Here is a 12,681-nt window from a genome sequence, read left to right as displayed (position 1 = left end):
AAATTATATATATCACACATAAAGATATGTATATAAAGTATATACATATAGAATTATATATATCACATATATATAATTATATCACATCACATATGAATATAATTATATATATCACACATAAAGTTATAATGTATATAAAATAGATAATCTATAAATTCTATATTAAAGTGATATAAATATAAATAAAATTTATAAATATTTTATATTTATTGATATAGATATATAAGTAAATAAAAATAATTAATTAGTTATATATTAACTAACATTTAATTATTAATTGTTAACTAATGCCCTAGTGGAGTCTGGAAAATTGGTGGTGACAGAGGCATAATATATATATTGTTAATGTTTTATTATGTATTTTAATGTTTATTATTATTTAATATTATTATCATTATTATTAAGAGAGAGTGCAAGCCAGGGAAGGGCAGAGAGAGAAAGAGGGAGACAGACAGAGGGTCTGACGCAGGCCCCATGCTGACAGCAGTGAGCCCAACGTGGGGCTCAAACTCACAAGCTGATATCATGACCTGGGCTGAAGTCAGACGCTTAACTGACTGAGCCACCTGTGTTCCCTCGTAATATTTTAAAACTACCTGAATCCCATGTAAAGACAGTGAAGCTACATAACAAAAACATAAGCCCCTGATACATAACCGAATCAAGTGGCCAGGTGTCCCCATGAAACACAAAATAAAAATAGACAGCACAACACAGGTAGCTACTACCGTTGAGCTGTGGGAAGTGTGGGAAGGAAAAGAGAAAAGAAATAGAGAGCATTTGACAAAACCGAGACTAGGAGGATCCAAAGATGGCCCCCGGGGATTCACCGTAAAGTACAGTGAGCTTCGCTGGGTTTGCTGACTCCAGAAGTGCGTGAGCATAAGAAGCAGAAAGGCAATGTCTGCAGGCAGGGTCTGAAGAATTCTGGACATTGGCAACTCTCAAAACTAGCCAATCTCCCCTTGAAGACAAATGCCCACAGTGGTGAAGAATTTCTGGCCTGCACTCCTCACTGCACAGAACAGAGACAATTAAGGTAAAGAAAATGCAAGTTTCAGATAAAAGTAGCGAAGATGAACAGAGCCAAGGGATATATAGTAGCGATCAAGCTGACATACCTCGTAACAATGGAGAAATGGAGCTTTGAAATTAGAAAAACTATCATGAGCCACGTCTGCCTCTGGAAGTTCAAGAAAACTGGGTTCACCTAAAACTGGGCAAGGATTAAAAGAACATAAGAAACTAACTCCCTAAAGACAACAAATGCACACAGAAGACACGAAAAGGTCATGGCCACAGCAAAGACACAGTATTCCTCAATGAGTTCAGAGATACTTTAAAAAATGATTTCAGTTTATTTATTTTGAGTGAGACAGAGTCAGCATGAGAAGGGAAGGGATAGAGAGAGAGAGGTAGAGAGAGAGAGAGAGAGAGAGAGAGAGACTCCCAAGAGGCTCTGCACTGTCAGCGCAGAGCCTGAGTAGGGGCTCGAACTCATGAAACCGTGAGACCATGACCTGAGTCAAAATCAAGAGTCAGACATTTAGCCAAGAGAGCCACCCAGGTGCCCCTGAGCTAAAATACATTGAGTATGATATGTAAAATGAAAGACCAACACTATATCACAATTAGAAAAAAAAAAAGTCAGAAATGAAATGGGAAGGAACTCAGGAAAGAATTATAAATAAAAGACAAATCATTACCAAATTGAAGCCTAAAACAGAAGGCATACAATTGCAAATAAATATAACAGATAAAGGTTGAGAGGGATACGAAGTGAGAAAACAGATTTTTTTTTCATGAAAAATAATTAAGAAGACATAAAATGATCTAAGAAAAAGTAAAAAATACTGAATACAGACAAAGAAGACTCAACAATTGTATAATAGCAGTCCCTGAGAAGGAAAAAATGAAACAAAGGAACGGAAGAAAAATAAGGACAATAATTGAGAAAAACTTCCCTATAAATTAAAATATACCAGATGTTTTACAATAAAATATACACTATAAATTAAAACTACATATTACCAAGGCACAGCACATACCTAAGAATATTGACTCAGAAAATTGAGCACAGAAACATTTTCCAGAAAAATTTCTGGACTTAAAAGAAAAATAAACAACCTTTTTGACATCTAGGCAAAAATGCAAAAGTCTTATATCAAAAATAACGTTAGGCTTTTTCACAGTGCTTTATGCCAGAAAGAAAGGCATGGACTAACACGTGTTTAAGATACTCAAGGGAAAAACTTAAGCTAAGGATTTTGTATGTATCCATACAGACTACATGTAAAAGCTAGAGACAAGCTACTATTGCATTTAAGAATTCGGGTGATGGTGTTCCCAAGCACTGTTTCCAAGAAATCTACTTAAAAGTAAACCTCAGACATATGAAATTATCATAAAGGTATTGACATAAGGATTGATGGCGAGCAATGACGTTACATTTACAACTAAAATTTTAGAAGGGTTCGTCAAAGAAGGGATAACATACAATGGCTATAAACACTGGCCATGTAGACAAAGTACCACTATTTTCAAAAAAGAAGAAAAAATGGAGGAAGCATAACATTTTCAGTGTTTTGCAGTAATCACACAGGTAAAGGTAAAGGAGAACCTTGAGAACTAGAATCATTGGTGTGAAATAAATGACATACGGAAGTAACCTAGAGGAGTCAAATGAACCATGTAACCCTGCATATAAATTGTGTTTAACAATATGAATTCTTGAGGGGGCCTGCGGGGCTCAGTTGGTTAAGAGGCTGACTCTTGATTTCAGCTCCGGTCACGAGCTCACCGTTTGTGAGGAGCTACATTACTGATGTGAAATAAAAGTAGGAAAGCACTCATCATTATCGTTATCTCAATCTTAGGTGGAGAACTTTTAATATGTTGCCATTTTAAGTTTTTTGGTGAGGCAGTTATTTTTATTATTTTTTAAATGTTTATTTATTTTTGAGAGACAGAGAGACAGAACGTGAGCAGGGGAGGGGCAGAGAGAGAGGGAGACACAGACTCCGAAGCAGGCTCCGGGCTCCGAGCTGTCAGCACAGAGCCCGACGTGGGGCTCGAACCCACGAGCCGCGAGATCACGACCTGAGCTGAAGTTGGAGGCTTAACTGACTGAGCCACCCAGTCGCTCCTGGGGTGGTTATTTTTAAATGATGTCTCATTGAATGACATCAAATTCCTTTTGCTTTATAAGATGAGTAAATTCAACAATGAGAAAATAACTTGTGCCATCTCATTTCCCCAACCTCCTATTTGTTTTATTTATCATTCTTTAAACCATGCCGGTGTTTATAACAGTAAATTATGTGCCATAAGCTACTTATTAAAATTGTTTTGCTTTAGTTCTAAGCTTGAATTTATTTTATACTCATCAACCTTTATTTCATTTCTGATTCTCTATTTTTTGTTTCCAATTCATATTTCAATTCATTTTGTTTTCAATTTAATTCGTATTCCCATCATTGCCTTGATTTTATCATTGACTTTGTTTTCTAAAAGATACTGATGGGTGCCCTATTCCCTGAATTATTTCTTATTTGAGAATGTATGTATGTTGCTTTTATACATTAATCGCTGTGATATTTTTGGGCCTAGTAATTTCTCAGTAAATGTTTAACTGCAGAGGAACAGAAAGACCTGATTTTAACATTTACTGATTCTCCTGGGGTGAATAATTCCACATTGAGCTAGCAACATGATGTCACTGAATGTGGATTTGGGGAAAGATGCTCAGAAGCATATGATCATATTACATTATATAATATCTGCACTTTATAGAAACAATAGACATAAATAGCCTCATGATCACAGATAATAGTAAAATCTACTGAAATACTTAGGAATTAGTGAGTCTTGAGTAATACTTCCATTTTTTAAAAAAATACTTAATTACAGCATTGCATAATTTAATTTAAAATAATGTCTGTTTAACAACTGGCTGGTAATATTCCTAAAATTTTGAAAATCCACTCTTGGAAAGTCAGTGCAAGCTGGGTCCAATGTATTGGTCATGCTTTAGTTATTTTAGAACTCTGGTGATAATGTTCTTTTGTTTTCCTGCATTAAATATTACTGTGGAAATATCTGAAGCTGACTTTTTGCAACATGACAACTAAACTGATGCACTTTGTCCCATTTCATACTTTAAGTCCATAGAAATTCTGGATAATATGATAAAAATTAACTCAAAATTTAAGACAAGAGAGATCTCTGTGCGCAAGAAAAGAAAAAGGAAATCAATGCCAAACAATAACCCAAAGGGCAATTCAGTGACAACAGTCAGGTATTAGAAGAGGCATACATCCTAGGATCTGGATGCTGAGGATCTAATGCCCATCCAAAGGCAATACAAAGTGGGGCAGCTGGAATTCAAATCCCACCTTGTACTCACGGATTATGAAAGCTCTGTCCATCGGCCCAGAACAAAATTAGTCTTATGTCTCGGGCTTTCATTCAAGAGAAAGAAAAGTTGTTGGCAAATAAAGAAAAGCTCCAAGCTCATGACAGGAATAAATATGTGGTCCAATTTCAAAGTGGATGAAAGGTGCAGGAACAGCAAACCCAGAAATTAGCCTGAAAACCAGCTCCTAGTCATTAAAACCCCTGTGGTTTCTATTGGCCACCCTCATCATAAACAATCTTAAAATTATATGTTGGCAACAGTCTCATAAGGCAAGACATACAGAAGTCCTGCAGAATAATTAATCCATTCTGAAGATGAACTCAATGCCTAAAAGGGCACAACAATAAGGAAAATATGAGATCCAAAAATCTCAATTATCAGGCAAACAAACAAACAAAACTTAACAACCCAAGAACTAGAAATAATAGAATAATGTGGAAATATTTATTTTTAGTGGAAATATTTAGATATTGAAAATGAATAAAAGTACTGCACATAGTTTTAAAATAACAGAACTCTATTAAAAAAGAGATGAATTCAAAAGGTAGCCAACTAGAATTGCTAGAAATAATCATAAGTAGCTCATTAGAGGTTTAACAAATGAATAAATGGATTAAGGAGAAGGTTAGATGCAGCTGAAGAGAGAATTGAGAAGGTGGAAGATGGAGAAGAGAAATCATCTTCAAAAACACAGAAGACATTTACCAACAAAAATCTTACAATAAACACCAACATCATTGATATCATAAATTCACTCTGTCTGATAACTACATAAATAAAATGCAAATCAGTGATCAGGTAACAACTAAAACAATCCACATATGTCTGTACATTTTTCAAAGGATCTAACTAAAAGAGTCAAAGGAGAGATGAAAATGGAAATGGTGAAATAGTTGGATTGAATGAAAATGAAGGAGCGTGAAAGAAATCTGTGAGAAGTAGCTGGAGCAGGTGTTAGAGGGAAATGAGGAGCCTCAAACACAAAGAGTAAAAGGAAAGGAAGGTGGGAAATTAATGAACTAAATGTTCAGTGCAATAAATTAGAAAGGAGGATATTAAAACTAAAGAAAATAGCAAGTGGGAATTAATAAAGATCAGAGGAGGAGATAATGAAATCGAAAACAGAATAAGATCAATGGAACAAAAGGCTAGTTTTCTGAATGATCAGTAAAATAAGCACAGATCTGTCAAGACTAATGAAGTACAAAAAATATTGAGGCACAAAGGAACACGTTACAAACGAAAAGAGACATAAATGCATACAGGGCAGGCATTTCAAAAGAACATTATGAGCAATTTTATTCCAATAATCTTGAAAAGTTATACAAAATGGACCTCATTTTAAACACAGTTAAGGGGCGCCTGCTCCATTAAGTGTGGGATTCTTGATTTCAGCTTAGATCATAATTTCATGGTTCGTGAGTTCCAGCCCAGCATTGGACTCTTTATTGACAAAACAGAGCCTGCTTGGGATTCTCTCTCCTTCTCTCTCTCTTTCTCTCTCTCTCTCTCTCTCTCTGCCCCTCTTAAGCTCACTCTCTCTCTCTGAAAATAAATAAATATACATTGGGAAAAAAATAATAAATAAATAAATAGAAATGTGAATGTCAGTTGGTTCTAGAGATGTCTGTCCTTTAGAGAATAGAGTATCCAAACAAACAAACAAGCAAAGACAAAAACCAAAACCCAGACTCTTAACTAGAGAGAATAAATGCTTGGTTACCAGAGGGGTGGGGGTGGCGGGGGGAGGAATGGGTAGAACAGGAGAAGGGGATTAAGAGTACACACGCCATGATGAGCACTGAGTAACGTACACAGCTGTTGAATCACTATATTGTACACCTGAAACCAATATAACACTGTACGTTAACTATACTGGAATTAAAATTTTTACAAAAGAGAGAAAAGTAAATTCAAAAAGAGAATAGCTAGTCCATATGTTATATAACCGCTGCAGTCACAGAAAAACAGGTTTTTTTCCCCCAGAACTGAGGGAACGCCTACTAAAATCCTTTTACAAGATGGATAACTGCAAAATCAAAAATGGACGAGAGTCCTAACACAAATAGCACGTGTTTAATAATATTATATTATTAATATTATATTATAATAAAATAATAAAACTATCAATGACAATCAGAACTTAAAGTTATTTCTCAGCCTTTTAAAAGTGACTTGCACGTATAAATTCTCCTCTTAACAAACCTGTGACATCAGGAATATGGTCACCTCCATGTCACAGGTGAGGAAACCTCAGCAGAGAAATGGTGGACCAGCCTCCAAGGTCCTACAGACAGAATGTGCACAGTCCCCAGAGTGAGCCCAAACAGTCTAGCTTCAGATCCTCCGCTCTTAACCACAGACTCCAGATTTTAAAATAAAATATTAGCAAAACAAATGCAGCAAGGATTTTTGGTGCAAAATGATGATTTGGGCCTGGGAAAGATGTCCGGGGCACTATTTGTTAGCTGCTGATTCACATTCCTGTCATATGAAACCTCAAGTCTATTGTCCACATCTCCAAAAGATTTCAGCAACTGGCAAATATATCCTCCTTCTCCAGCAGCTGTTCAATCTCAGATTTGATCTCTATCCATCGCTTTGTAGAGTGATGTCATCCCTTCCCATCCACCCACCCTACACAACGCAAAACCATTCAATGATTTCCCGTTGTTTTTAGCATAATGAGCAAACTTCTCACGATGGCCTACAAGGTCTGTCCACAGCTACCTCTTCAGCGGCACTGAGGATCATACTCTCTCTTTCTCTAGCCACACTGGCCTTCCTTCCTATCTAGTACTTGACCATGGGTGTTCACTCATGCTGTTCCCTTGCCTAGAAGTCCCCACCCGAGCTTTGCCTAGTTGTCTCCTGGTCTTCTCAATCATGATTCCATGAGAGAAATCCTCCCCTGAGCTCCCCACCTCCCAAGACTAGGTCAGCTTCCCTTATCCAGCGTCTCCTAGCCCTCTGCACCTCTCCCTGGCAGCACTATGAGCATCTTCAAATTCACATTGTTTAATTAATCTTTCTCTGATCCCCACTAGAATGTAAACCACAAGAGGGCAGGAACCGTGCATTTCCTTTTCTAGCATGGATTCCTTAGTGTCTAACTCAGTGTTTTCATTTTATTAAAATAATTAACTATTTTAATGATTATCTTTAATAATTATGTATTATAACAAATAATTTTAACAAATACTTTTAGAATATATACTAATCGTTCATTTAATGATGAATTGTTATTAAGAGAACAGAAGAGAGAAAAGGGAAGGGCTGGTAGGTCATTTGGGAAAAAAATTCGTGGCTGCAATTTTTCTTATCCCTGTATCTGTGCCCCTTGCAATATGATTTTCCCACTCCTCCCTTAAAGAGGCAAAGTCTTGTTCCAAAACCCTTGAATCCAGACTAGCTTTGCAATTTCCTTTGCTCGGTAGAATGAGACAGATGAAATGATATGCTGGTTCTGTGCCTGTGCTTCCAACGGTCCTGCGGACTTTCTCTTTTAGACCTCTGCAGGTGCCGTGTTGACAAGTCAAGGCTAGCTTAACGGGGGACGAGACACAGACAAAGACCTAAGTCATCCTGTCCATGCCAGGTAAGGTCGTTGTAGAGCAGCCAGCCCCTTGCCAACCTGCCAGCTAACCTCAGGCACAAGAGCAAGGCCCAGTCGATATCACCCACAGAACAAGACCGTCCAGCTAATCCTTAGACTCAAGCAACAAGAAATGGTGTTGTATTAAGCCACCACGGTCTGTGGTGGATGGAGGAAGAAGAAAAGTTAAGGGGAAGAAAAGGGAGACAAAAAGATATGACGATCTGTCACGTGTAAGTGGACAAAGATTCAATGTTTAGCTCCAGAAAAAAAAAATTAACAAATAAATTATATGAAGAGAGGTCTAGGTTTTTTAAGGCTAGACTTGCTAAATATTGAGTTTTCCAAAAGAATGAATGAAGCCCCTGTCATGGGTCGAGTGATGTTCCGGGGGAAACAAAGACACAGGAGTTTGGAGTTAATTTCACACCCTCACTTACTTTACTAGTTCTGTGGCCATGGATCATTTTTTCTCTCTAAGCTTGTACAACGGAGCCAACAGTTACTACACCTACTTTGGGAAGATCCGGTGATATGGATGAGATTGCGTTCCATGAAAGCAAGTGAGTCAGTTCGCTACCTGCTGGTGAAATCTGAGATGCGGTCACTGCTTGGACATGGGCTGACATGTCTCCAGGGGGGCCCCAGATGCCCCTGTGCCTGTGAGTGCAGATTACCCCGTACTGCAGGACCCTCCTGCCTCCGTGAATTGTCTCAGCATCCCCGACCTGCCGAGACTGGACCCTTGCTGGGAGCTCCTTGTCTCTGGCTGGGACTTTGCCTGCTAACCCGCTTCCCACAAGCAGTCTCCGAGAGGACCGAGGCTGGGTTTCGTTCCACACCCAGCCGCCGCCTTTATTCTCACTTTGATCAAGATAGTTTTTGCTGGCCTGGATACCAGTGCCATGCGGCTCTGAACCCAGACTCTGCTCATATATGCCACCCATGATTCGGTTGAGCCCTCGGAGCACCGAACCTACTCCCGATTGGTATTCATTACGCTGCAAAGGCCACAATGGTTTGGATTATCCCCTGTCATGCGTTGGAGCCCAGCCATACACGCAGGCTGTTCCCGTGACTCCATCTGTGACCCCGCCTCTGCCAGTTACCACAGACCATTGAGTCTCTTCCCACGGCCAAGGAGGTCCTAATCTATCTCATGAGGAGGCACCCAAGAGTAGAACGGGGACATCGCTTAACAAAAGCAACCATGTACAAACTATAAAGTACTCCGCAAGGTCTCAGTGTTATCCTCACCTTATCTCGTGATTATCCAACCTCTCCTGCTAGCACTGCTGCTGTGTCAAAGGCAATCTCGAGGACACTGGATGTCAGAGAGCCTTCCAGGTCCAATAATTCATGATGTTTGGATATACCGAATTCCAGTAAAAAATAAACAGACATATATGCAAATTAGATACATTTCTGTTGTCAACACTCTTTGATTTCAACAGTATTTGATTGAAACTGTTCTCGAGTGGCTGTTTTAACCTAGGGGGCCTCAATAAAAAGGGGAAGGGGGCACCTGGGTGGCTCAGTCAGCTAAGCATCTGACTCCTGATCTCTCAAGTCACGATCTCACAGTTCATGAGTTCGAGCCCCGCATTGGTCTCTGTGCTGATGGATGGCGCACAGCCTGCTTGGGATTCTGTCTCTCATTCTCTCTGCCCCTCCCCTGTGTGTGCACCCCCCAAAACACACACACACACACACACACACACACACACACAAACTTCAAAATATTTTAAATAAAATTTTTAAAAGTAAATAAAAAGATGAAGAAGCCAACATTTTGTCAGCTGGGGTGGGGGGAGGGGAAATCTAGACTTTTTCTCACTAAAGTCAAAAAGAGCAAGCAACTAATAACAGGAACATATGTTCCACATTTCACTCACCCTGTGCCGCGCAGTATGCTAAGCTCCCTACTCGACTCACCTATTCCCATGACAGACCTATAAAGTGAGGGCTGTGATTACCCCCATTTCACAGATGTGGAAGCCAAGGCACAGAGAGGTCGGGCAGCCCATCCAAAGTCACAGAGTCAGTAAATGGGAGGCAGGAAGCAAATCCCAAAAATCTAGTCTGGCATCTAGTCCCATGCTCTTAACGCATCTGCCCTCAAATCCCCAGGGCCCCTGCCTGCTATCGCAGAGATGAAAGCAACCGGGTTGCCGGGGAGACTCTCCCCGCAAGTTAGAAACCCCATGTCTGGTGCACATGAACCTGGATTTTCCAATTGTGCTTGGCTCCAGCTCCCCGGAGAGAAGGCAGCAAACCGGGAAAGCCCGAGCTGTCTCCTGCCCACTCCTGCTAATTAAACTCCTCCAACTGACACTGTTTGGCTCGTTCCAAGAGGATATTATTTTTAGCTTGTGAGGGTTAAAGGGGAAGGGAAGCGTGCCAAATTCAGGTTGTTAGAGAGGGCGAGGGAGAAAGGAGCTCAGAAGGAGGCCTTGTGATTACGACTCCATTTAATAAGACGATGGGGAAACTGGGAGCTCCTGGTCCTGCCTCAAAGGCTGCAGGGGAGGCTCCTGAACTCCGTCAACCTCCTTAACAACTGCCGCATCTGAATGGGTGGGATATTTCTCTACCTGCACGGTCCCAATGTGACAGAAGCTGCAGATCCAGAAGTTTCTTTATTCTCTTCTCATTCTTGTTCCCTGGCGTGGAGGAAGAGGGATGCTTTGCAGGCGAGGAGGGAAGCAGGTTCTCACCTCCTCCACCCAGTCCCCTTTCATCACGCTCCCACCACGCGCCCTGCCCGTCCTCAGAGGTCATTGGATGATGGACCAACACAACCCTGGTTAGGAAGCTGGGAGGTTAGCATGCAGAGCTCCCTCTGAGAACGGCCAGGCCAGACCCCACAGCATGGTTCCTCAGACTGCTAGACCCTGAGCCCGGGGCCCGTGCGAGGTGCACAGTCTGCAGGCAGCTCTCCCTCCCGGGACTCCATCCACCTAAGACCAGTTCACTCTTCCGCCCAGAGCCTCTTTCTTCCCGTGGCCCCTGGCTCTCTGCTTCAGTTTCAGTGATTAAGGATGCAAAATCCCCAGCCACTAACCCACCCTGCCTCCAATGGTCCAAACCCCAGCAGCTCAGCCCTGTTAAGCTGAGGCTTAAGCCCCGGTAGCCCTGGCATACACACCATGAAACCCGTCAGACTCAACTCACAGGAAAGAGAACTGGTTTTTTGGTCCTGCTTTTCATGTGATTAATAGATGTCATTGTTTGGTCTGACAGCAAAGGCTCCGTTGTACGACCGGCTAACAGCTGCCCTCCTGGACGGAGCCAAGAGAAAATACTCCTGACGCTCAAAAAGAGCATTTTTCTCAGGGCTCGATGTATTGCCATTAGGTAAGAGCACACTGGTGGAATTTTCAGCACATGTGATAAACAGATACAGCAGAACGGAGTTAAGAGACCAGCGTGGAAAGGCAGCTACTGCGTATTGCAAAGGTGGCTGTGAAATGCCCTCATTAAGAGCGGGTAAGAGCCAGACGTGGATTTGAATCTCTGCTCACCCTCTCACTGCCTACACGACCTTAGGAAAGTCACGTCACCTTCTGAGACGTGGATCCATCCTCGTAAAGTAGGGCTGATAGCAGTTACCTCATAGGGTCGTGTGCCCTGAGACGATGCTAGGAAGGCTCTCAGCACAGTGCCTGGCACAGAATTCGCCGTGCCTAACATCAGCTGCTGTTAATTAGGTCATCCATGAACACGAGGGACAGAGAGAGGCCTGAGGCAGGACCAGATCCACAGCATCATCTCTGGCACGAGGTAGGCTCTCTTTTCAAATCTCGATAAACCGGCTTCCAATTACCGTGGGTACGTAACACAAAACAATGATCAGTCTAGAGCAGTTGTTCGTTGTTGACGCTGTTACAAAATAAAATTCGTGGGAAGAAATCGGGGGCGACTGGGTGGCTCTGTCGGTTAAGCGTCCGACTTCGGCTCAGGTCATGATCTCACAATTCGTGGGTTCGAGCCCCGCGTCTGGTTCTGTGCTGATGGCTCGGAGCCTGGAGCCTGCTTCAGATTCTGTGTCTCCCTCTCTCTCTGCCCCTCCCCCATTCATGCTCTGTCTCTGTCTCTCAACAATGAATAAAAACGTTTAAAAATTGTTTAAAAATTCATATGGCTTCATTCAACAATTCATGAACCGGCCAGCAGCCCTTCTAGCAAATAGAAAGGAGCCCCATCAAGCTGCAGGAAAGGAAAGTTTTTTTAAGGCCAGAGAGAATGGAAAAAAGAATGGAAAAAAGGCATTTATTACCAAAGAATGCATTGTTTTAGGGAAGGCTGCCCTCCCAAGTGGAATGGATAAAAGTCTATCAGTGGATTACCGCCTAGTGTTGACCAGAAAACTCCAGGTTAGCTGGTTAAAGGTCATATTTCGGGGTGGGGGGTTGATACTGTGGTTAGGTTAGGTATTAAGTCTTGGTTTGCTGATGTAGAGACTTAACATAACCGACTCCATTTTGGGGCTGTGGTTTTCTTTTTAACAATGCCTAACTGTTCCTTCAATTAGCAACTGCTTCTTTAAAATCTCCTCTCCCAATAGTAAATAATGAATTTATTTAGGATATATATTTGTAAACACTACAAAAACTTAGATTTTAATAGTGGGCAGTGTGTTAACATGTTACAGGTTTTACAGTAAATG

This window comes from Acinonyx jubatus, chromosome A3, assembly GCF_027475565.1.
Source record: "Acinonyx jubatus isolate Ajub_Pintada_27869175 chromosome A3, VMU_Ajub_asm_v1.0, whole genome shotgun sequence".
Classification (NCBI taxonomy): Eukaryota; Metazoa; Chordata; class Mammalia; order Carnivora; family Felidae; genus Acinonyx; species Acinonyx jubatus.
The sequence above is the reverse complement of the archived record's forward strand: the minus strand, read 5'-3'. Positions refer to the sequence as shown.